The 26,171-nt window shown below is 48.3% G+C and overlaps 1 protein-coding gene across 2 annotated transcripts in view; it reads right to left on the bottom strand.

Moving 5' to 3' along the window:
• The window catches only part of PIK3R5 (phosphoinositide-3-kinase regulatory subunit 5), a 67,964-nt gene extending 45,452 nt beyond the window's left edge, over window positions 1-22,512 (bottom strand). The window contains exon 1 of one of the 2 annotated variants that reach the window (XM_090291416.1): window positions 22,276-22,512. The gene's annotated coding sequence lies outside the window, so the exon portion shown is untranslated. The remainder of the gene's footprint in view (window positions 1-22,275) is intronic. The other variant, XM_090291418.1, reaches the window with a different exon arrangement.
• Between the last annotated feature and the right edge of the window lie 3,659 nt (window positions 22,513-26,171).

The raw sequence follows: 26,171 nt of genomic DNA, 5'->3' as shown, positions 1-26,171 counted from the left end.
CAGATCTTTTATCCACTTTTTAAACTTGGGTTGTTTATTTTCTTATTGTTCAGGTTTAAGAATTCTTTGTATATTTTGTATATGTGTCCTTTATTAGATAAATGTTTTGCAAATACTTTCTCCTAGTCTATGGCTTGTCTTTTCATTCTCTTAAGAGTGACTTTCATGGAGCAGAAGTTTTCATTTTTCTTTCATGCTTTTGGTGTTATATCTAAAAACTCAGTGCCAAACCCAAGGTCATCTAAGTTTTCTCCTGTTGTCTTCTAGATGTTTTATAATTTTGCATGTTTCATTTAGGTATATGACACATTTTGAGTTCATTTTTGTAAAAGATTTAAGGTTAGTGTCTCAATTCACGTTTTTTGTTTGTTTGTTTGTAGCCATAGATACCCAATTGTTCCAGCACCATTTGTCAAATCCTTCTCCATCGACTTGCCTTTGTTTCTTTGTCAAAGGCCAATTGCTTATATTTGTGTGGGTCTCTTTCTGGGCTCTCTATTCTGTTCCATTGATCTCTATGTCCGTTCTTTCACTTACATCACACTCTTGATTACTGTAGCTTTATAGTAAGTTTTGAAGTCAGGTAGTGTTAGTTCTCTAACTTTGTTCTTTTTATTCAAGATTGCTTTAGCTATTCTTTGCGATAAAATTTATTAGAATCAGTTTGATGGCATAGACAAAGTAACTTGTAGGCATTTTGATTGGAATGGCATTGAATCTATACATTAAGTTGGGAAGAACTGTCATATTAGCAATATTGAGTCTACTTGTCCAGAAACATAGAATATAGCACCATTTTTTTACATCTTCTTTGATTTTGTTCATCAGTTTCAAAGTTTTCCTCATATAGATCTTGCTTGAACGTATTTTGTTAGAGTTCTGCCTAAGTATTTCATTTTTTTCTGGTGTTAATGTTAATGATGTTGTATTTTTTATTTCAAATTCCAATATGTCATTGCTGGTAGATAGGAAAACAAGAGATTTCTTTGTATAAATCTTGTATACTGCAATTTTCCTATTATTGCTTATTAATTCCAGGAGTTTTTTGTCAGTTCTTTGTGGTTTTCTATATTGATAATCATGTCACCTGCAAACAAGGATAGTTTTATTTCTTTCTTCCCAATCATTTATCTTTTATTTCCTTTTCCTGTCCTATTGCATTAGTTATGACTTCTAGTATGAAGTTGAATAGGAGGAATGAAAAGGGACATCCTTACCTTGTTCTTAATTTTAGGTAGAGGGCACCTAGTTTCTCAGCATTATGTAAGATGTTGGTTGTAAGGCTTTTATAGACATTTCTTATCTGTTGAGGAAGTTACCCTTCTATTGCTAGTTTGCTGAGAGATTTTATTGTGAATGCACATTGGATTTTGTCAAATACTTTTTCTGTATCAATTGATGATCATATGGTTTTTCTTCTTTATTCTGTTGATATAACAAATTACACTAACTGACTTTCAAATGATGAACCAGCCTGTATACTAGAAATAAATCACACTTAGTTGTGGTATATAATTCTTTTTATACATTGTTGGATTCAGTTTGTTAACATTTTGTTGAGAATTTTTACTTTGATAGTCATAAGGGATATTGGTTTGTAGTATCCCTTTCTTGTAATATCTTTGGTGATTTTGGTATTAGAGTAATGCAGACCTCATAGAATGATTTAGAAGTGTTCCTTCTGCTTCTGTTTTCTGGAATATATTGTAAAGCAGCAGTTTTCAACCAATGTGCTACAAGAATTTTTAAAATATGCAATTCCTGACTATTTAGTCAGGGGCACTAACTTATTTTCCTTTAAATCGTCAAATTAAAAAATGACAACAGCCAACACAACAATAACTATCCAGTGTGAATGCCCTGTCTTGAACCATAAATATATGTCATATAATAGAGTTTCATCTTATTGGTCATATTACATAATAAGGTTGTGTCTGATCTGTTAATTCTTTGTACCAAAAATCCTTATATACAAATACAGGCACCTGATTTTTTAAAAAGTCACTTTGGAGCAAAAAGGATACATTAATTACTATTATCATTATTTTTTTGTAAATCAAAATTATACCTATTTTTTGTCAGATCAGCAAAAACATCTTTGGTGTGCTGCAGAATTTTAGTAACTAGTCTATGTGTGCCATGAGATGAAAAAAGTTTATAATTGCTGTTGTGGAGAATTGGTATCATTTGTTATTTTAATGTGTGGTAAAGTTTACCAGTGAAATCATCTGGTCCTCGTGTTTTCTGTTGGGAAAGTTATTAATAACTGATTAAGTTTCTTTAAAAGATACAGATCTATTCAGGTGATCTATCCTTGTCTGAGCTTTAACAGGCTGCGTCTTTCAAGGAGTTGGTCTACTTCACCCAAGTTACCAAATTTGTGGGCACAAAGTTGCTCAAAGTATTCCTTGGTTATGTTCATGAATTGGTAGTTGTTTCTCAACTTAAAAAAATTTTAATATACCTTACATAACATAAAATTCACCCTTTTAAAGTGCACACTACAATGATTTTGAGCATATTCACTATGTTGTCCAATATAACCATGATCTATCTAAATACAGAATATTTTCATTAACCCAAAAAGAAAACTCATACCTATTAGCAGTCACTCTCCATTCTTCTTTCCCCTATCAACTGGTAACCACTAATCTACCCTCTGTATCTATGAATTTCCTTTTTCTGCATACGACATATAAATGGAATCATACAATATATGGTCTTTGGCATCTGCCTTTTTTTATTTAGCGTGCTTTCTAGGTTCATCCATGTTGTAGCATGTAATAGTACTTTTCATAACTGAATAGTATTCCATTGTATGAGCATACCACTGGCTATTTCTTAAATATTTCAATTTATGGACCAAGATTCATATTGGATACCTGGGGGCTACTTGCTCCCAACCCAAAGCCAAAAAAGAAAGATAACAGACATTAGCCCAGTATGCAGTTTTCCCTGCTGCATGAGGGACAGTAAAAAAAAAAAAATTCTGCTTGAGTCTCATGGGGTTAAATAACTGCTGCCACTGCCACCAGCTACTACCCATGGTGAAGCTCCCACTTCCTGCCAGGCACCATAACAGGCAGGCACGTGCACATGGAACGATCCCCATTTACACATAAGGAAGCTACAGCTCCCAGGGCTGTAGAATCTGCAGCAACAATGCTAACTCAAGTCTGTCTAGCACCAATGCCCTCTTAATTGCCCCAGTAGACAGAATTCCTGACCTTTTTATGCCCTAGATCCACTTGGCAATCTGAGGAAATTTACAGACCCCGCTCCAGAATAATGTTTCAAATGCATGAAATAAAATACACTGGACTGCAAAGGAAATGAATTACAGTGAAATACAATTATCAATTTTTAAATAATCAGATTTGTGAAATGGTAATATATGTTCTTCTCATTGACTCACTAAATAACAAAATCTAGCAGTGGGTCTAATCACTATTATCACTTTGAAGTAGTAAAAAGCTTAAATGACATTTGAGGTACCGGCGCAACTGCAAAGTAATATGAAAACATCTGGATGAGAAAACATCTGGACCAAGGCACAGGTGCTGGTAATATGATGGAGATTTGTTGCCTACATTCATAATGGAAGGAAACACTAAGGTTCAGTTAGAGGTGAGTGCAAATAAAGATGTCACATGTTGCCCACCCAAGCCCATGGCCCCTTGGGTTAGAGTCTCTGGTCTCCAGAGGAATGGGAACGTGGGCCAGGGAGAAGGGAGGTCCCGCCCCCCCCGGGGCCTGATGGTGCCTCTGGATGTCTGCCCCCTTTAGCAGTCCTGGTGTGAGGAGGGGTCACCTCCCTGCCCACTAGCTCTGCCTGGCCTGGAATTCCTCAAATCCGCTGCTTTTCTGGGAAGCTCCCTAAACAGTGTTTCAGTTTCCCATGCTGGCCTCCATCTGTCTTAGTCTTAGACATCCTATCTCTCTCTGGACAGTTTAGTGCCTTTTCAGACAACCCTCTGTGAGGTTTGGGGAGTTTCTCATCTCTCATACTAGACTTCTTATATGACTTCAGAAGGGCAGCCCCTAAGGTGGTTTCCCTGCAAGAGGGGGAGGCCCCTGCTGAGGGTGTGGCACCGAGGCACTGAGTGAAGACCCAGGGCACAGCCCGGCGAGGGGGCCGGGGCACAGCAGCTCCTGTGCAGAGATCCACCAGCCTGCTCCCCTCATGAGGGCCGGCCTAGGGCGTGGAGAACAGCAGGTTAGGCCATGCAGCCTCTCTGGACCCCAGTTTCTTCCTCCATAAAATGGGAAATGGGCCTCCCTGTGGTGGCATTTGGGGTGGGGCACGGACCGCAAGAAGGCTGACTGCATCCCCCAATCTGCTCAGAGCTCACCCCTGACAAGATGAGACCCAGGAAAATCTTGCCACATGACATCAGGAAGCAGCAGCACTTCCTGACACTTCACCAAAGGCCCAGTGCACACACTGACCACGGTGCCCCCACCCCACCTTCACCCCTGCTTCCTGCATTTCGAGGTCACAGCCAGGGCTTGGACCCACACCTCTGTACGCCTTCCCGTTCCTCCTCTTTAACCAAGGCATCTATTTAACCGGGGGCCCTTGGAAAGTCCTCAGTCGCAGTGTCTGAAGGCCCCTCCTGCTCCAATCTGGCCCAGGACGGATGGAGGGACGAAGGCTTCCCCTTCCAGCCACACCACCCCTGTCTGCCAGCCGCAGCAGGTGCTGGTTCAGAGACCCCTTTGCCTCCTGTCTCACCACCGTGATAAAGGCGGGAGGTCCGCCAGGGTGTGTGGGGGAGAGACACGTACGGGGAAGCCCGACTCCACAGAAGCCTGTGCTCCAGGTTACACAGGTCGCCAAGACAGGACGCCTGTTTCCACGGTCCCCTAGACCCGCCTTAGCCCCACAGCAGCAATCGGGGTGGGCGAAGCTGGCGGAGACGAGAGGGACAGAGAGCAGAGCATGCACAGGAGGGGGCGGAATGGCAAGGGGGAGGCTCGGCGGGCAGGGCTGAGCAGAAATACCCTCATAACAACCTGCGGCTGAGACAGATGAAAAAGGTTCAAAAACAAAAACAAAAAAGTCAAAGTGTACACCAGCAGCCCCAATGTTTCCTGTTTTTCTAACAAATCACCAGTGATTTCCAAGAAAAGCAAGCTGCGCTGCGCTCAAGCCTGGGCACAGCCGCAGAATTTGCACATCTGGCTTGTGCTTCGAGAGCGCGGCAGGACCGGGCACAGGATGTGGCTGCCACCTGAAAGGTCTGCAGCTGAGGAGGCGCAGGGACGCGGGCCGGGAGCTCCCGGGCATCTGGCTGTCTGCCTGCCTGCGCCTCAGTTCCCTCAGCACCCCGGGAAAGTAAGAGAGTCCTCCCAAGCTCAGGGGACCCTTTCAGAGGAATCACACGGATGGATGGGCTTGCCCAGGCCTGTCTGAATTCTCTGAGAATTTCCAGTCATCAGGGAGGGTGTGGGGGCTCCAGGGAGGCCCAGCAGGGCCAGGTGTCCTGAGAGACTGGGAGCAGGCCCCCAAAGAGGACAAGGCACGCTCAGAAGTGGGCCCCATCCACCATCCCTCCCCGCCCATCTCAGCTTCTCTCCCTCCTGCTGAAGAGGGTCTCACAGGGTCTTGGGCTTTTTCAAACACCCCTGGAGTGATGGGCAGACCTCAGAGCTGGGGCTAAAGGTCAGTGTCCTCAGCCCAGGACCCCCATCCTTTCTTCCCAGGCCACCTGCTCCCCCATCAGACTCCCCAGGAACCGCTCTCTGCGTAGGCCTGCTCGCCGCCCCCACCCCTGCCCCCACCAGGTACACACAGCTGCACCCCTGCAGAGCCCCTCTCAGCTGTCTCAGGCCCTCTTCCCTCCTCTGTCTGTAACCAGAGCCTCCTCAGCAGCGTGCCCCCTTCTCCTGCCACATCATCACCACCCTGTCCCACCCACTGAGGCTCCCGGCAGGCAGTTCAGCCCAATACAGCCCCGCGCGCATGCTGGCATGCTGACCCCGCTGAGCCTCACCACGCCAGCCCGGACCCCCACCACGCCAGCCCTGACCCTCGTGGGGCCCGCAGGCAGGCTGTGGACGGGAGTGCTGGATGGAAGGAAGGGAGGCAGAGAGCCCAGCCTCACCTGCCTACAGCCTCATTCCCAGGTGGCTGCTACACTAGTGGGCAGGCCAGACCCTTTAGCCAACACCACACACGTGTATTTTGCTGAACTATCTGAGGTTGCAGACATCATGGCAATTCACTCCTAGGTATTAGAGTGAACCATATCAAACACAAGCCGATATCAGCAAGTTCATATGGTTCAATCTAACACTTCAGCTTGCATCCCTTGGGAGCAAGGTCCATCTTCACCTTAAGGACACCATTATCGCCCTGAGCAAAAGAATAACAGTGACACATCACCTGCTGTGCCTCAGAGGCACCTGCTCTGCACCCAAAAGCCCACCTTCCCCACGCCGCCTGCGGATCCGGCCCATACAGGGGACAAGCAGTGGGAGGAGGGAGGCTTCTAGTCCCAGCCACTATCTTACTCGGGGAGTCTACTCTGGACAGGGAGCAAAGCAGACACCTGAAAGGTCACTACAACCTCACGGCAACACAAACCGAGGATTTCTCCCTGGGGAAATATGCAGTCTATTATGAGACTGTCTTTTCCAATGATGGTCACAACATCTCCGACCCCACAGCCTCTTCTATAAGGCAGCCTTGCCGCTTCCCAATCAAGAGGTAGACTCTAGTTTCCCTCCCCATAAATCTGGGTGGGCTTGTAACTGCTTCAGCCAGAGATGACAGTGGAGGTGACACTGTGTGGCTTTCCAGGCTGGGTCACTAAGATGATGCAGCTGCTGTCTCATTTGCTAGAAAACGTGCACTCGGAGCTCTGAGCTGTCCTGTAAGCGAACTGACTGTCCATCTACAGGCTGCCATGAGGTGTGGAAGCCCAAGTCACATGGAGAGGCCATTGCAGGCATTCTGACCACAGGTCCAGTCCCCAGCTGTTCCAGTCTTCCCGGCCGAGGCCCTGGCACTGCTGAACACAGACAAGCCATCCCCATTGTGCTCTGCGCAGGGTCTGGCTCACAGAATCCAGGAACACACTAAGATAATCGCAGTCTTCTACCATGTGTCTTGGGTAGTTTGTTGCGCAGCAATAATATCTGGAACACACATATCTGGCACAGGCTGCACACCTTGACAGACACCAGACCACATGCCCAGAAGCCACATGTTTGGAAGGGCACAGATGGAACAGCTAGAGAGAAAACTATACAGAGACTGGTGACATCCATCAGGCAGCTGAGCTAATGATGGCACTTCAGAGACGAAAGGGCCCTTAGGGGTTGTCCAACTTAAATTCATTGGTTCGAATAAAAAGTTTTCTTACAAAGTGACTATGACCACAGTTACTTTGCTGGATGGTGTGGCAGAACTCAAGATGACTAATACATTGTTCCTCGTTTCAGATATTAAGCTTTGCTGATGACAGCATGGAAGGTGCCACATTTTGAGGACTAAAGTGACCACAGCAACACACCGGGCACACTCTTGCCTCAGGACATTTGCACCTGCCGTTCCCTCTGCCTGGAGTGCTCTTCTCCCAGATGTTTTGGCTCACTCCCTCATCTCGGTCCAGTTTTTATATTATATTCTCAACAAAGACTTCTGACAAATCCTACCACTGGCACATCCTGCTTTATTTTCCCCTCTTATCACCAACTGATATACAAAACACATTACTTGTTATTTATTGTGCTTATTGTCTGTCTCTCCTCCAGCCCCATTCGACTGTAAAGTCCGCAAGGGCTTAGAAGACTGCCTGGCACATACTTGCTTGATGAACAAATGAATATTGAATGAATAAGTAAATGATACAGAGGTCTGAAAGAAGATAAAAGGAGAGAGAAGCACATTGGATCGCATGCACATAGCTTAACGGAGATAGAAATGCTGCTTTCCTCATATGAATCACAAGACTGACCCACAGCAAGGTCTAGGGCTGCAGCATTTCACCCTGACAGCACCCGGAAGCTTCATTAGGTTAAAACCCAGCTGTCTGACAAACCTGTGCTCCCTTGATCACCTCATCTCTTAGAAGGCTAAGGAAGCAATGGGAAAAATATCCCATCTTGTGTCTTTGATTCTGACCAAGAATAATGAAAGATTTGTAAAATAGGAGTGAGGGGAAGGCAGGGAGAAGATGACCACATCACCTCAAAGTCTGGACTACGCATGAAAGAAAATGTTCGACATAGTCAGACACATGCCTTAGACTTTAAAATGCAGAATCAGAGTGGATGGTTTGACAGGAAAAGAAAATTCTGAAAATTAGATTCTGAAGGCACAGTCACAGAGTCTCATGAGAATGTAGAGGTGCTGGCGTGACTGTTGGGGACCATACACAAACGATGGGAGTGAGGCTCCCAAATAAGAATGGACACAAAAGAGCGAGAGTGAGCAGACGCAAAAGGAAGCCTTGAGACAAACACTGAAGACATCGGTCAGGGCCCACAGAGTTCGTTTCAGAGCCAAACCCTGGAGGGATTAGGCTAACCGCTCAGGACAGGCAGGGCAGAAGTCACAGACGCCCCAGAGAGGGCAGGACTGCACTGCTGCTAGTCCTCCATCTTTTTCCTCAAGGAGGACGGTTATCTTTCTGGAGAGCATGGATCAAAGATGGTTTATTTAGTCAACAGCAGATATGTATGCAGGGTCTTTATTGAAAGGCCTTTACTGAGGGGCAGGGGGAGGCCAGAAATCTCAAGGAGCTCACGGCCAGAGATGGGCCTCTGAGAGCTGCAACAAATACAAAAAAGACAGACAGCCCTATAGAAAAATGGGCAAGAGACCTGAATAGACCCTTTACACAAGAGGCTATCCAAATGGCCAATAAACATGAAAAGGTGCTCAATGTCATTAGTCATAAAGAGAAATGCAAAGTCAAATCATGATGCAATACCATGAGACACCCACCAGAATGGCTCAAATGAAAAAGATGGAAACCCCTGTTTGTGAGGATGTGAAGCACCCTGAAACCTCAGGGCTCCTGGTGAACGTCTAAACTGGTAAAGCCACTGCCGAAATGGAAAACCATGTAGCAGTAGCAAGCCGGGCATGCCCTACGACACAGCAGTTCTGCTCCTAGGAATGTGCTCAACAGACATGCGCCAGGACATTCACAGCAGCACCATTCAAAATAACCTTCAAACCAGATGCTACCCAATGGGTAAGCTGTCCCCGGGGAGGTTCATGTGGGACAGGTGCAATAGGAACTCGGAGGGGGGGGTAGGTCAATTAGCAGAGCTTCTCCAAGAGGGTAACTCCCAAGGTAACTCTTCAGGAAGGAGACGCTGCCCTGGGATTCAGGCATAGAGGCGGGAAAATGGACAGAGGCAAGAGGTGTGAGCCAGCATGGTTCCTTCGGGGGCGGCCAGGCCATCGGCCCCGGGGCAGAATAAAGGCACGCTGGGAGATGAAGCCACAATGAGCTGGGGTGGCTTTACATGCCAAGCTAAGTGCTCAGGGGTTTGCTCACGGGCCATGTGGAGTCATTGCCAAATTTTCAACTGGTCCCTCCACTTTCTAAGTGGAAGAAAAACAGCCTTAGATTTAGAAGACTACAGCCATTGTGGGGTGGGGCGTAGGCTGGGGGAGAAGCGTCCGACAGAGAGGACTCTGCAGTCCAACAGGGGTTGGCTGGAAATGAACTGAGGACTGCAGATGAGGATAAACACATCTCAGAGTCATAAAGAAACATGAAGTCTGTGGAAGGGAACTGCTCCCAATAAGCTTTGAAAAACCAGAGCAAATGGAAGATGTACCAGAGACCGAGTGAGACAGACAGGGAAAGGCTGAGACAGGCACTAGAAAAGGCTGGCTCAATTTTGAAGAACATAAAAAAGGCAGAATTTTGGAAACTACAGTCTCTGAGCCCACTGGCCCCCAGCGATGTTCTCTGCATGTAATTAAGAGGCAGTTCATGAGCACTCAGCCGAGGATCTAGGGGCCACCAGGCGCTGTAACGGATTCATTAACAGAACAGGTAAGAAAAGAAAATGCCACAGAAAGCATATCCGGAATTTGGCACATCCTACTCTCGTCTCATGACAATGTAGGACGATGTGAGCTGAAACGGCAACACAGATGGGTTGCCTGCTGACTTAATAACCTCACCTAAAAGGTATTGAGAATCTTTATCTCTAGGGGCAACTCTCCCAAAATGCCAGGGAACTCTGCTTTTGGATCATGAGAATACACCATTAAAAAAACTGTGGCAAAATATAAATAACATAAAATTTATCGTTTTAACCATTCCTAGTGTACAGTCCCGTGGCATTTAGTACATTCACACTGTTGTGCAACCATCACCACCATCACCTCCAAAACTTTTTCATCTTCCCAAACGCACACTCTATACCTAGTAAACACTCACTCCCCATCCCGCCTCCTCCCAGCCCATTGTGACCATCATTCTACTTTCTATGAGTACCTAATATAAACAGGATCATACAGTGTTTGTCCTTTGGTGTCTGGTTTATTTCATTTAGTATAACGTCTTCAAGTTTCTCCCATGTTGTAGCATGTGTCAGCATTTCCTTCCTTTTTAATGTTAGATAATATTATTCCGTTGTATGTACATGCCACATTTTGTTTATTCATTCATCCACAGATGGACATTTGGGTTGATCCCATCTTTTGGCATAGCATGCCATTTTTCAAATGAGTGTTTCTCAATAGGACTTAGAATGCACGCCTACTGTGTGACAAAAAGGGTGAAGACCATTTATATGACAGTGAAGATTCACAAAGATCTCACAGTGGTAGAGTTCAGATGTGAATGAGACTCATAATTGTCCTTCTACGTCCATTCTCCCTTCTTCTATAGTAATACAACTTCGTGGAATTTTAGATTACATTTCCCAGATTCTCTTGTAACTAAAAGTGGTCATATGACTACATTCTGGCCAATGGACTATGAGTAAACATTGACAATTGCAATCTCCAGATACTTTTAAATGGAAGAGGCATGCCTTCTTCTTCCTTTCCCCCCTCCTGCTAGCTGGAAGGCAGACGTGGTGGAATTGCTAGAGCAGCCATCATGGGCCATGAGATGAAAGGTATATGTTGAGGTAGGAGGAGCAACAAGGGAGAAGGAACATAGGTTCCCAACCTACGAAGATGACATGGAAAGTCTGGATCACTTATTCTCACATGATTACATGAGAGAGAAATTAACCTCTATCTTATTTAAGCCCCTACTATTTTGGGTCTTTCCAATATAACATCAAACCAATATACTAAGTAATATTTCAGTCAACACTGAGTTAATCCAATAAGCAAAATGATGTTTTTGTTTGTCTGTTACTGTGTCATTTAGATACACTGCGGGGGGTGGGGATTTTCCCTAAATTTGTGGAGTACATTTTATAATCTGAATTTAAGTAGAGACCGCATGGCATACCCAAAATTCCCTTGTAAGGGGACAGCTCGTAAAAGCTGAAGTCATCCTCCAGAGAAACAGCATATAATTTCTACATGATGTGCCCACCCCTGTGTATCCAACTCTGGGGCAGCAGCAGCAGAGATAAACTCATTTAGAGGCCAGACATTCTTCGGAACAAACTGGGTTGGACAGCTCGTGCTGAAGCAATTCAAGTTGAGAGAGTACTGTTTCGGTAAATGAATTAGAGATAAGCTCTTATTGGTTAATTAAAAGATACCACAAAAATTAAGTATGGGCATTACAAAACTTTCTCTCCTTAAAAAAGATAAAATCATTCAGTGAAAAATAATGTTCCCAAGGCAAAACCATGGAGACAGTAAAAATATCAATGCTTGTCAGGTAGGGGGAGAGGGCGAGGTGAACAGGCAAAGCACAGAGGAATTTTAGGGCAGTAAAAACACACTCTGCTATTATCACGATGGATATACATCATGACCATTTATAGAATAGACGACACCGAGAGTGAACCCTCAGGTAAACTATGGACTTGGGGTGACTGTGATGTGTCAGCGTAGGTTCATCCTTGGTAAGAAATGTCCCATCCTCATGACTGATGTTGATAACGGGGCAGGGGATCTATGGGGAATCTCTGTACTTTCCCCTCAATTCTGTTGTAAACCTAAATTTTCCCTAAAAAAATTTTAAAAATTAAAAAAAAAAAATGATGTTTCCACCTCCACTATTGAGCAGGTCTTAAAAACAATGCGACCAATGAGAAGTAATCCCTCATCTTTGAAAACAGGACTCTCTCAGGGGACTGAGCTCTGGATCCAAGGTGGAATGGAACTGCGGCCCCCAACACAACCAACCCCTTTGAAATGCCCTACACGGGAGCCATGATGGAAACCCAGTGGCATTGAGAGAGGCATTCTCAGGCACATCTGTCTCTGAGGAGAATGCTGGACCATAACAGTGCTGTGCTGGGGGGGCCAGGGGTGGGGGAACAAGAGGAAGGCCACCTCTTTCTTTCTCCATTGCATCCAATATGGCCCTGTACTGAGGGCTTACTTCTATCAACTCCCACAAGTCCCTGTCATCTTGTTTTCCTAACTGACTTAGGTATCTTCCAGAACAGCCTTCTCTCCCGGCCCCTGAACAGCTCATATGCCTTGGACCTAAGCTCCTTAGCCTCACTTGTTCAGAAATGCATTCCTGCTCAACCTCACTTCTCATCACCCTTCTCAACCCCACCCTTCAGGCCAACCTCTCTTTCAAGTACATTTCTATGATCAGTTTCTTTAAAGGGCCCTACCCTTATTTCATTTACAGTAAACGTCCCTGCACAAACCAATATTATTGCGCCGTGACCCACAGGCTAATGTGCAATGCCACAGGAGGCCTTTGCACCTCTGCCCTGAAGCTGGGTAGCTTTTGTTGCACATCCTTTCTCTAATGGGTTCAGAGAACAGCCTCAGGTCATTAGAAGTCAAGTGGGAAGGGTGAGCCCCATCGTTGGGTCACCTCCTCTTGGATGACACTCACCAGAAAGGAAATATGGAATATTCCTGTCTCTAGGGCCAAGAGAGCCTGGTGTACTTTTCCAGACCTTTCCAGAGACTTGCACTGGGGCTAGAGATAGCAAGGGGCCCTGGACACAAGCCTGCGCTCTTGTGGGTGCCATGGCGGTGGTTCCAGGCCGGTGGGTGGGTGCCCCAGGGTCGCCACGGCCCTCTGAGGAAGTGAGGAGGCCAGTGTCAGCCTGCTCGGCGCATTTCTCAGGTGGGCATGGGGAGGGGCACCACTCTGTCTCGGGTGAACTCTGCCTCAGGATGGGGGTTCTCACTCCTGGAGAGCCCTTCCCACTGCTCTCTCCTTCTGTCCCTCAGAAAGTCCTCTTCCCTCTCCAGAGCACAATATGTCTTCCAAGAAAGAGCACTGTGCTGTCGAGCCTGACCCGTGCACCCTGCTGGGGAGCAACAGAAGAGAGCATCTTTCTGCTCTAAACAATCCCACCTTAGCCTAGTAGGGCCACATCAGTGAACAAGTTTGAAAGCTGTAAAGGGTAATATGCAAACTAATAATAATTAGTAGTAACACTATTTTCTCCCAATTTAAAACCTGAGTTCTGCATCTTTCTTGACTTCCTCCAGGGTGAGCTTGGCCAGGCATGCTGTGGGACGTTTGAAGACTCCCCAGAAGTCCTCCAAGCATTTCTCTCCCCCACACCCAGTGAAAACACAGCTCCTGATTGCCCCACAGCCTGCCAGGCAGGCGGGGCAGGAAGCCCCTCTGTCTTGTAAACAGTGTTGCAAACAGACACTTCCCCAGGCTCCTGTAAAGCAGAGGTCACCAGACTGGGAGTGGCTTGTTTGGGGACAGTTCCCCAGGTCTCCCCCCTGTCAGACTTCAAGAACAACTCATCTGACACCTGACTGACCTGGACAGGGTAGGGAGAAGAGTTCCAAGGAGTGGCTGGCTCAGGTCCCGTAGTTTGCCAGGGACTCCCAGGGCCTAAGTGGCTCAAGGGGGGACACCTGCCTTGCCCATACTGGAGGGCAGAGACACATGGTGTTGTTCTTTTGGATGCCCAAAGAAGGCCAGTGAGGTGCCTGCAGGGTGCAGGGATGACTGAACCCCACAGTGACTGCAGATGGGGGGCACCCCAGCCATCAGATCAGCAGCCATCCCAAGTGGAGGTGAAGGTCTCCTATGCGTGGGCTACCCGACCAGGCACCGGGAAGTCAGTGCTGAACAAGATGGTAGGCAAGTTTTCCTCATCAGGAGAGGGATGGGAGAGGCCAGAACACATGTTAGGTCTTGGGGGAATGCGTCAGGCGGTCTGGCTGGAGGAGAGGGAGAGAGTTCATGGAGAAGACTCAACGAGCGGGACTCACCTTTGAAACCTGAACAGAAGACAAAGGACTTTGGACTTTCCCTATGAAGTGGGGTAGCATCGAAGGTTTCCAAATGTGACAAAGGAATTTCATAAGAAAAATCTCCTGGTGAAGCAAGGAAGAGACTGTGGCCCAGAAGGCACCATGAGCAGGCATACGGTGATGGTGACGAAAGCTGAATTAGGTGACAGAGAACTATGGGGAAGTGAGAGAAGAAGAGCCCCAGGGAAAGGAAGCGCCATCGAAACTGACGGAAGGAGACTTGACTTGGGGTGACGAGCACACAATACAATACACAGATGATGTACTGTAGAGTTGTACCCCCGAAACCTGTATAATGTTATTGACCAATGCTACTGCAACACATTTTTTAAAAAACTGGCTGGATAATGGCAATAGTGGAGAATAGGATGATGGAGGGAAGACTCAGAGATGACTCTAAGCTTTCAAGACTGGGAGTCTGATTTCACTAGAAACAAGACGGGGAAGTCTAGAGAGGAAGCCTGCTCTGTGGATGAAGACCTGGGTTCTGGGCATGTGTGGACAATGATGTGGACGTGGAGGAAAGGGTCTGGGTGAGGGAGGCAAGCTCACTGCGGATGGCAAGAACAGCAGTCTGCAGAGGGGTAATAGGAGGTGGAAGAAAGGCTCCGGGTGAAAATGCTAGGGACCAAATGCTACAGAAGCTTCAGAGAGATGCAAGTGGGAAGGAGGCTGTTGGTATTTGCCGTTGCAAAGCCACCAGGGACCTCAGAGGAGTCACCCAATAGAGAAGCATTGGAAGCACAGGGTTGGGGAAGCCATGGCACCACTCTGGTCGGAAGAAGGATTTGTCGTTTCTGGGAGTCCTGCCATCAGGCGGGCTCCAGGAGAGAAGGAGCAGGTCCCCTCTCTGCTCAGCCCCTCAGAGCAGCTCCCACTCCTGCAGCGGAGACTGAAAACACACAGGATGTCGGGAGGGAACGGCTCAGGGGGGTGAGGAGGTACGCAGGGACAGCTGGGACTAGAAGTCACATCTCGTCCCATCCTGTTGTCTGATTGCCCCACCATAGCCCTCTGTTTTCTGTTAAGCACAACAGCAGGCCAAGGAAAGCCCTCTGAGCGTAGAGTTTTCTCAAAATGAAACCCCCAAGATGCCACTGTAGAAGCGAATGCAAAATGTAAAGGCCTATGAAACGTTGGCTTAAAAGCCCCCCGAACAAGAGGCCATTAATTCCCAGCTCAACCTGCAGGTCGGGTAGGTTGGCCTGGAGAACTTATCTCTGTCAGCCACAGAGGAAGGCGATTCTGAAGCAGGGCTCAGTTAGTCTATTTTGCTGGGTGTCGGGTGTAGCCAAGAACAAGAGACCCTAAGAACAGCCCATGCTGCCCCCGTGTTCAACGACGGCTCCAGGTCTTCTCCGTGGATAGGTATGATTTCCTAACCACCGCAGTACTGCTGCTCTGGGGCAGGGGGCTGTGAAGCAAGGCTGCGGGGGCTGTGAGGGAACTTCCCAGCTTTGAGACTGGCTTATTCAAGGTCAGTGAACTTAATTCAAATTTCGTTCTCGGAAAAACCAATTTTTATACAACCAGTCAGGCACAGCCAGTATGATTTGGAGAACTACAGAGTCTTAGGAATGGAGCAATCTTGGTCTTCATTCTCACAGCTATCATTTCTACACCTGATATGTATTCTCCCTGAATACTACCCCTCCGTCACCCACTCCCCAGTGAACTCACTACCACAGCTACCTATTCCACTGTTGCTCTGTTCGGGATTTTCCAAGACCTTCCTTGCAGCCAGCTGATATCTATTACCTTACAATTCCCCTTCATTAGTCCCTTTTCTTCTGGAGAGAGATCTCCACAGAGCAGGTCTTCATCTTTGTCAAAGGATGCTCCCCTTCTGACAGCTGAAGAGAGAGAGAGCTTCTCCTCATGTCTTCTTGGAGGAAAATACCTCTACTTCGTTCATCACTTGGGGCCATGGCACCAGCGTCTTGGTCACCTTTCTCTGGGTACGAAGCATTGATCAGCATCCCCACTAAGTGCAGCAGCTGCAGCTGACCTGCACTCAGATGGCTCTAAGCAGCTCAGTGTGGAAATGGACCAAGTGTCAGACACGGCCCCCCAGGCGCGGGCTGGGAGCACTGAGGGCAGGGCGTGTGCCTGGGAGATCCAAGGAAGTAAGGAGATGAGAGGAAGGCTCCCGGTGCAGAAAACCAAGAATCTGGCAGTAAGGGACCTAAAGATTGGGGCCATTCTCCCAACTTTCAAGGAACGGGTCAATCTCCTGCACTGTAACCTGGCCCAGGGGCAGGAGAAAATGAAATGCCTCCCAAACCACTTTGCAAAGCCAGCGCATCGAAGCCTGACAACAGCAGGACAGGAAAGGAATGTGGAGGCCGACCCCATGTGTGAGTCCTGATGGAAAAGTCCTACAGAGAATCCCAGCCAATTAAACCCAACTGCGTTAAAAGAATAAAACACCTTAGTCAAAGTGAGTTTGTTCCAGACGTGCAAGGAGGGTTCACTATAAGGAAGCTGAAAGAATGTGTCACAGAAATCTATCTCAAGGTGAAAGAATACAAAAATTCCCTAGTAGTTGCTTGAAGAAGGACTTGACAAACTTTACTTCCATTCCTGCTTTTTAAAATCCTTAGAAATGAGGCATTGAAGCAAACATGCTTCACACGCGGCACCTGACTTCAAGGCAGCAGCTCTCCAGAGCTGTGGCCACATCAGAGAACGAAGCCCCGAGACAATGCCAGACCTTGGGAAGCGGGGGGTGGGGGCGGGGCAGGGAATTACGTGGCAAGGACACAGCAGCCACCTCTCTGCCTCTAGCCCAGCTCTCTAGGTGTGAACAGCCACAGACACATTTTCTCTGACTCAGATTCCCAGCCTTAAATCTAGTTCTCTGGGTGGGCGGGGACAGAGTTCTTCTTGTAAGGACACCACCAGCGAAAGTACTGCTCTTTAATCAACCTGGAAATGAGCTGAATTCAAGACTTGATGAGAAATTCAGAAGGTGGTGGCGCAGTGCGTGGTCAGGGAGCTCGGCCCCTGCAGCTGCCTGGGGATCTCACCCCTCAGTCAGCGGCGGCCTCCTCCGCAGCCCGCAGCTCCTCACTCCCCGCCAGCCCCTGGGGGTTAGTCAAAGAACTTGGGGTAGACAGAGTCCTGTTTTCTAGAGCAGGGGTTACCAAACTGGGTTACTGGGGAACTGCAAGGTCTCAGAAAACCCCGAGATGCATGTGCGTGTGCTTTTTGGGGAAAGGGGATGATCTGTCACTTTTATCAGTTTTTCAAAGAGGCCCGTTATCTAGAGAGTTTGAAACGCACCTTCAGGGGCTATTTGTGTAGATGTGATCTAGCAAACCCAGAAAATGCCGGCTGCGTGGAAGTGGCTGTGTGCAGATGTGCCTGACAGGAGTCAAAGCCACCCAGCCATTCAGGAGCAAATGCTCAGACCCCAAACCCAGAGAGACGTCTGCAGAGACTTTGTGGTTCTGGGGCGGCAACTTTGGATTAAGAAGAAGGATGTGGGGGCTGAACAGGTGATTTTCAGAGATGATACAGACAATCAGGGCTTGTCAACGCTGAGCGAAGAGCAGCTCCGAGAGGGACGAAAGGAAGGCCCAGCAAGCGAGGCGTCGGCCTTCTGTGCACAGGGTGCCCTTTGCTGTTGACAGCCTGCGTCAGAGCACACGTGCAGGGGACTCCTGCTCAGAGCCGGCGGTGGCAGCACTGGTGACAAGCGTAAGAGATAAAGGGGTACACCCTGCAATACCGTGTACGGCCTCAATGCGGTTAAGCTGGACTTGGGGGTTGCAGGGAGTCATGGAGGGAGAAGAGGCAGGGGATGAGCCCCTGGCCCGCGCCAGACACTGGGTGAGGTACTGTACTTGCCAGCGGCTCTCTCCTCTGATCCCCACAGGACAGGAAGTCTACAGAACCCCAGAGGTGTTGAAGGAATACCTCAGGTGACGCACGCAAAGAACACTTAGCACGTGTCTGCTCAGTGTTAGGTATTACTATTATTAGTGTTACTATTTTCTTTATTTCATACCTCAAGTCTCCACTCAAATATGACTTCTCGGGGAAGCCTTTCCTTAACTCCCAAACTATATTGGGCTCCCTTTATATCACCTCACAGGACCCAAAGTTCTCAGGACTGTAATTCAATGATATACGTGTCTAGTGTCTTATCTGCTGGACTGTAATTTCCACCAGGGCAGGAGCGTTGTATGTCTTGCTCAGGATCTGAGGCTGTCACATGCCTGACACATGGAAAGTGCTCCACGCTGGAACGCTGAACCAGCGTGTGAAATGTTGGAGGTTAGGGATGAGTCACAGAAAGCAGCTGGTGCCATGCTGCCATACAGACGGGGAAACTGACGTCCCAGAGGGATACACCGTCCTATCCAAGGCTAGGAGAGAAGGACTCAGGCAGAAATGAAAATCCCTAACTCTCAGGGAGGCAGAGACCTGGAAGCCACCTTCAGCCCTCAGGCCCAAGCCCTGCCCCCAACAAGGAAACCACGCAGGCTTATTTGCCTAGATCAACAACAGCAGCCAGCAGACTCGAAAATGAAAAGCACGCCACTCCCTCCTGACCCCACCCTCCTGCCCCTACGCCGTCCTGGTCCTGCGTTTGGGCAGCTTCCACTGTTCATATGCATGGACTTCTTGCCTATGAGACCCTAGAGAGTTTCATGGAGACAGCTTAATGGTCACACTGAGCATCAGGTGGCTCTAGTGAGCAAGCCACCAAGTCACCGGCAGACCCTGTAGGCCAGGGCGGTCAGTGCGCTGGTAGGAGGATGTAATAGGCATGGCGAGGACAGAAGGAGGGGGCATTCAGTGCTATGGAGTGAGGAAGTGACTGGGGGAGACTTAAAGATGAAGGATGATGTCTGAGCTGGGCATCCAAGGATGAACTCACGGTCTACCAGGCAGGTAGAGAAAGTGAAGGGCAACGGAGGGAGAAGGAATAAAAGGCACCAAGGTTTGCCTGAGCCTCAGAGGACGAAGCAGGTCGGTGGCAGAAGGCCCTGCTAGTTGCGCTGGGAGTATCAGGGCTGTGACAGCTCTGCAGGGTTTGCAGGCGGAAAGCGACTTGCCCCAGTGTGTTGTCTTACATCACCATGCAGCAGGAGAGGGGCTGGACTGGGAGCGGGGGAGGCTGCAGGCTGGCAGGAGTCCCCCACTGAGGCCAGACTCTAAAGTCCAAAGCCCAGTACCCAAATGGGTAATTCAGTAGGCTCAAGAAGGACCCAGTGTTTGCTTTATGCCACCAAAGTCACCCACACTTCTTCCAATCCATTGCCCTCGCCCTTCTACTGGGTGCACCTTGCTGCAGCAATATCACTTATCCAGAAGTCCCTGAATTGAATGCCCTAATTATCCAGAACCCAGCTGCTAGCCTGGAAACAGAGAGAAAAGACCCGTGGACAGCCACATTTATGTCCCCAAAGTCATGCCCTACAGGGCATGCATTTCACAGCCAAAAGTACATGCAGGCTGCCACTCAAACTTTAACATCTCTGGTCAGAAGTAGATGCCAGCCAGAGTCAGCCCAGCGCTAGGACTTTCTAGCCATGTGGCCTTGGCCCTCAGTTTCCTCATGCATAAAATGGGGGCAGCAGTTGTGGCTACTTTGGAGTGTGGTTGTAAAGATTAAAAAATATAAAATACTGGGGTAAAGGCAGAAAATGTGTCCTGAGCTGACCCAAGGTACAAAAGAGAATGGCATGTAGAACCATGTGATATTTTCAAGAACTTCTTAAATCAGGCACAATGTGCTACATTTATAAATGCAAGCAATACATTTTACAAAGATTTCCTTTGAAACTAGGGATATTGGAAAATTTTGGTTTTTAGAAGGTAGAGCTACTGGAAAAATTAATGTATGCAAATTGACTTGTGGAAATGACAATTCTTTGTGTACCAGTGTACACCTAAAGTGTCTCTCAAAATCTGTGAAACATACATCGTGTTTAGCAGAATCTAAAGACGCATCATTATTTTGCGTGCCACTAAGAAAGAAACATTGCTTTTTATTATGATGGTAAGAGGCATCTTGATTTCAGAGTTGTTAAGATGTAAAGCATGTATATTTTCAAGTCAATGGAAATCCAAAGGTGCGATATGTTTGCTGTGAGAGTAGCTGTTCTTCCACTTGGGCAGAAGTAAGATATACTCTTTCCTTCACCCAGCACCCTACCTCCACCTACGCCAGAGGCTCGGAAATTGAACATAAAACCTCTCCTTGGACCTCCTGGTGATCACTCCATCTTGCCCTCCAGGAGCTTCCTCTCTCAAGAAGCTGATCCAGGCTTTCCGCCCAACCACAGCTCAGCCAAACGTCCTCAGGTTCACAGGGGTGCCACAGAGCCACCAGCTCAGCCCCTTGGGTGAGCCACCTTGAACCAAGGCCAAGTTTGCACAGCTTGGGTGCTCAACCGAATGCAAGCTGGGGCCTCCAGCTCTAGGCTGCCCAGGCCAAAAAAGCTGCTGGCTGTCCTCTTCTCCCACTTCTCAGCCAGCAGGCCCTGTGACCAGGGACTAACCTGGGAATGTAGAGCAGTCTCTGACAGCCACCTATTATTTTCGAAAGAAACAAAAGGAGAGAGGGAGAACGAGTACGCAGGGGAGGCAGAGGTGGCCGCTTCCACTGCGGCTTGGTGAGAGAAGATATTAATCACACATACACACCCCCAAGCTAGAGATAAGGGGGAAGGATGTCTTAATGCCCCAGTGAGGCCCAGTACACAGAGACCCCGAGCCTTCCTCCCCCATAGCCCTGTGAGGTTGCTACTAGAGCCCATTTTATAGACAGAGAAAGAGGCTGGGAGTGGGGGCAATAAGATTCTCAAGGCCACACAGCTGGGCCTGGCTGGAACTCAGGTCTCCTTTCCATATCTCAGGGAGTCCCCAAGCAATGGTTCCAGCATCATCACTTAAGAAGCATATTCAAATTTTAGAATAACACAGATTCCAGACCCCACCCCTGGAGAGCTGTGCTGTAGGGCTGAGGTCTGGAGAATGTGTGCTTTAACAAGCTCTGGAAACGTGTTCCTTTCCAGGTGGTCCAAGGCCAGGAAGAAGGAAAGCGTGGATGGAAAGAATCAATGCCCATGGCGGGAGGCGGGAAGAGAACGGCAGTCCAGAAGGGGCTTTGGGGCAGACCTGGCCTACTTTTAGTTCTCATTTTGCCTAAACCCACCCCTCCTCTCTGCACAGGGGCTTGTTAACTCACTAGATACCACATCCTGCTGCTTTCATCTCGCCTCCCTTTCCCCCCTGAGCACTCTCCTTCCTACTACTGATCTGAACTTCTTGCTTATTTACCCCAGGACTGGGATGGCCCAGCCCGCACGCGCAGGCGCAAACAATTGAACACGCAGAGTCACGCAAGGTACAGCCAGGGTGTAAACACAAACCCACTCTGACAGTGCCAAGTGTGCAACTGTCTAGAAGAGCAGCCGCTGTCTGGGGCCCAGGCTCGCTATCAGGGGCGGGCTGCGACAGGCACTCCCACGACTCCCAGGTCCTGATGGCAAAGAACCCCTGAGGCCAATGCTCAGCAAGGGAGTTCCAGGCGGAGAGGCGAGACCCCTGGACTCCACTACATATAAGCGGCCTGGGAAGGAGGCAGGAAGCTGTGGCCACACTTGGACTGTACAGAGGCAGGCGATGCAGCAGTGGCCACCCAGACAACGCCAGAAGATCCCCGGAACGCCCCTTCTGTCTCCGGGATTATAGGAAACGCGGATGTGCGGACCCCGTGTCCCGGCAGTGGCTCCTGTCCACGGAGCCGTAGGACGCCAGGATCTGTCCAGCCTACCCGCTGCAGCCGCTGCTCTCAGAGCCCACGGTTTCCCGAGCGTCCCCCGCCCGCTCCGGCTCTGCCTGGAGTCCCACGCGTGCCCTCATCGCTCCCCTGCCACAGCCGCCCGGCTACATACCTGCAGTCCCCGCCGGGCTCCAAGCCCCTCTCCAGTGACGACTCCCTGAGATACGGAGTACGGTCGGGACCACCGCACCCGGGCTGGAACAGCGTGGCAGGTCCCCGCATCTGCCCGGGATCCGCTGGGGGCGGGGTCACGCCGTAGGGCGGGGCTTGCTCTGGGGCGCGGTCTGGGCGAGGCCGGCCGCCCAGCGGGCCTCTCGCGCCACCTGGTGGCGGGGCAGTGTATGCGCGGCATTAGTCTAGTCCGCGTATCCTCGGAGAGCCGCCGCAGCCCGCAGAGCTTCGGGGAGGGAGCCCTCAGCTCTGAGCCCGGCTGCCCTCGGAAGGAACCGGCCCTGACGGGTGGGCGGCCACGGTCGGGGGGATGCCAGCAGCAGTCGCCGGCGACTCCGCGGGAGTAAGGTGCGGTTCCGCCAGGGGAGCGGAAGCGCGGTTTTGGCCCCCAGCAGGAGAGGTAGGCGGAGCAGGAGGAAGGCTTGGGGTGGGGGCTTCGGGGAAAGAGGAGAAAGGGGAAGCTTCGAAGAGCTGCTTCCGTCTCTCACTGCGACCCAGCGCCCCACTTCCTTTTATTACTTCTATTTTCTTTCGGTGCTCTCAACATTTAAAATGCACAACTTCTGTGCAGACAGACGCCTTCGCCCTCACCCTCCTGCAGCAACCTTCCCGGAAGTACCAGCCAATCCGGACTCCCAGCACTGCTGCCGCAGCCTCTGGTATGACCTTCCCACCTTCCTTCACCGGTGGCTGTCACTTCATCCATTTCGCAGCCCCTGGTGGGGGAGAGGGGTCCTCTCTAGAGTCAAGGCCCTCTTTTTGCCTCCCCTTGTCTCCCCACAGGCGGGAGAGCAGATGTTGTTAAAGCATGAGTTGGGTCACAGAATCCTGGAATCAAAGCGCTCCCTGTGCCTCAGTTTCCTCATTTACAAAATGGGGATAAGAGGGTTGGCTGCTGTGCGAGCTCCTGCAATGAAAGAGTAGCACTTTATTTCAGAGTTAACAAAGGGCAAGGCTGAAATTTTCACTTCCACTATTGAATGAGACTGTGTCACAATATCTGTTAGAGGCATTCAAAATCTGCCACAAGGTTGTACGTTATTGTTGGTCAAAAGCCACAGCCCTACCTGAGGCTTTGAGAGATGTGAACACCAATGACTCTTCTTGTTCCTGGCTCTCTAAATACCAAGAAAAGGCTACTTCCCTAAAGTCACAGCAACAGAAAGTACCCTCGGGTGAACTCAGAGGACCGGTTCCAGCCTATAGTAAGAGGCGGTAAGGGGCCCAGGACCACCTAGTACTTCTCCTCATTCACCACTGAACCCCCACACACCACCATTTTACAAATAAGGAAACAGAGCCGTGAAAGACTGTGAGAGGACACGCCTAAGGTTATATGATTTGGTGAAGGTGGGCAAGGGCTCTAGTCTCCCCAACCCCTACTTTTTCACCATGAAAAGGAGAAGGGGAGAAGGAGGTGGCCCAGAGGTGGCCAGAGTAGAGGGAACGGGGAATGAGGAATAGAGTAGCAAGAGTGACACAGTTGTCCCAGATTGACATATTGGATGACAAGATCACTTTGAAAGCTAAAGAAAATGCTAGAGGTTATGGCATCCATGACTTCTTCCATGTCCTTGGTATTCCTAAAACTGAAGATGGAGGAAAGCGGAAGCAGAGTTGCCCCTTCGAGGGCACTACCAGGGAGCTGAGCATCCACGAAGCCCTCTTAGGCCCATCCTGCGTCCCCTCAGCGGTGGGCATGCTCTTCTCCACCAGCAGGTGTGACCCAGACGTTGAGCTTTCATGTTATCCCACCCCTCACTTAGCTCCACCTGTGTCTCCCTGGCCCACAAGGCAGAACACCAACCAGGAGAGCTGATCAACACCTGACACCTATTGGCCAGAACTTAGAACTACAGCCACTGGAGCACCTTTGACTCCCACTTCCCGGAAGTAGCTGGTTAAGACTCAAGGTGCTGGTTAAGACCTGATTTTGTATCACTTTGTACAGACAGCTCTGTTGTTGCTTCACTTAAAAAACATGTCTATTTGTTATCTCCTTCCTTTCACTGCCTTCTGTTTTTAAAGAGGAGTCTACCTGTCTCCACTTCCTCATCTTCCATTTATTCTTCAATGCTCTGAAAACATCAAGAAGGAAACCCCAAATGCCAGATCCAGTGGCCTCATTTTCTTACCTCACTGTAGTATCTGATGCTGCCCCTCCTTGAGAAGCAAGCACCCGTGACTTCTCCTCCTCTGACTCTGACTAATACTTCTGTTTTCTTTTTCTGGCTTCATTTTCTTCTTAATTTCTTAAACACTGGAATGCATGAGGTTTTATTTGAGGCTGCTTCTCTTCTCCCTAGACACTTTGATCCATTCCCATCATACCGATCCCTTCCAAATGTATAATCCAGGCTTCTTTCTTGAGCTCCGGATCTAGAATTCCAAGTGCTGACTGCACATCTATCTCTAGATAGCCCAAAGGCAGCTTAATCACTCCATGTCCCAAAATGAACTTCTCATCTTTCCCTAAACATCTTCTCTTGCCTTCCCCATCTCAGTGAACATCTTCACTATCTGCCAGTTTCGATATTAGAAACCTCGCTATACAAGTAACATATCCACAGCATGTAAAGAACTCTTACAACCCAAAAATAAAAAGACACTCTAATTTTAAAATGGGCAAAAGACTTGAACAGATACTTTATAAAAGAAGACTTATAAACAGCGTGGGAAGGTCGTTAGTCACTGGGGAAATGCAAGTTAAAGCCACAAAGTGTCACTTTACAGCAATTAGAAGAGCTAAAATTAAATGGACACCAAATGTTGGTAAGGCCGCGGAGCTCCTGGAACGCGCACACAGGGCTTGCAGCAGGGTAAAATGGCCTAACTGTTTTGGAAAACTGATGGGCAGCATCTGATAAAATTGAATTACATCTTCCTCTGGCCCAGCGATTCCACTTTTAGAAATATATCCAAGATAAATGAATTTATATGTCCACAAAGAAACATACATGTGAATGGTTATACCAGCTTTATTTATGATAACCCAACACTAGAAACAATCCAAATATCTGTTACTAGTATAACAGATAAAAAAACAATTGTGGTACACAGGGTGGGGTAAAAAGTGGGTTTACAGTTGTGAGTACATGAAACAGAGTTTATTCATGTAATATTATTTATTAATTAATATTATTTTCCATACAAACAACTGTAAACCTACTTTAAGTTGTTTTTATATATTGAGAGAGAGAAACATCAATTTGTTGTTTTATTTATTTATGCATACATTGGTTGATTCTTATATGTGCCCTGACCCCCAGGGATTGAACCCGCAACCCTGGTGTATCAGGACTATGCTCTGACCAACTGAGTTTCCTGATCAAAGTTGTAAACCTTCTTTTGCCCCACCCTGGATTTATATAATAGAATGCTACTCAGCAATAAAAATGAATAAATTACTGATACATGTATCAATGTAGATGAATTTCACAGACATCATGCTGAGCAAAAGAAGCCAGACACAGAAAAAAGAATACTGCACGATTTCATGGATGTTAAGTTCCAGAGCAATCTAGTCTACAGTGATAAGTGTCATCATGGTGGTTGTCTCGTGGGAGGGAGCAGTTTAGCTGGAAAGGGGACATGCGCGAACTTTCTGGGGAGATAGGTATGCTTTTTATTTTGATCTGGGTGGTGGTTACATGGGGTGTACCTATGAAAAAGTTATTGAGACGTTTACTTAAAAGTTGCATTTTCCCCTCTTTTAAATATTATCTCAGTTCATTAAACATATGGGAAAGAAAGTGTGTTGCGCATGTGTAGCTTTATGCCCTTCCCCACTCTGATCCCGCGGCTTAGATTGCCTTTCTCCATTTATTTAAATGACTA

The sequence above is a fragment of the Furipterus horrens genome, unplaced genomic scaffold (assembly GCF_987537825.1).
Source record: "Furipterus horrens unplaced genomic scaffold, mFurHor1.1.pri manual_scaffold_11, whole genome shotgun sequence".
In the NCBI taxonomy this organism is placed as follows: Eukaryota; Metazoa; Chordata; class Mammalia; order Chiroptera; family Furipteridae; genus Furipterus; species Furipterus horrens.
The sequence above is the reverse complement of the archived record's forward strand: the minus strand, read 5'-3'. Positions and strand labels throughout refer to the sequence as shown.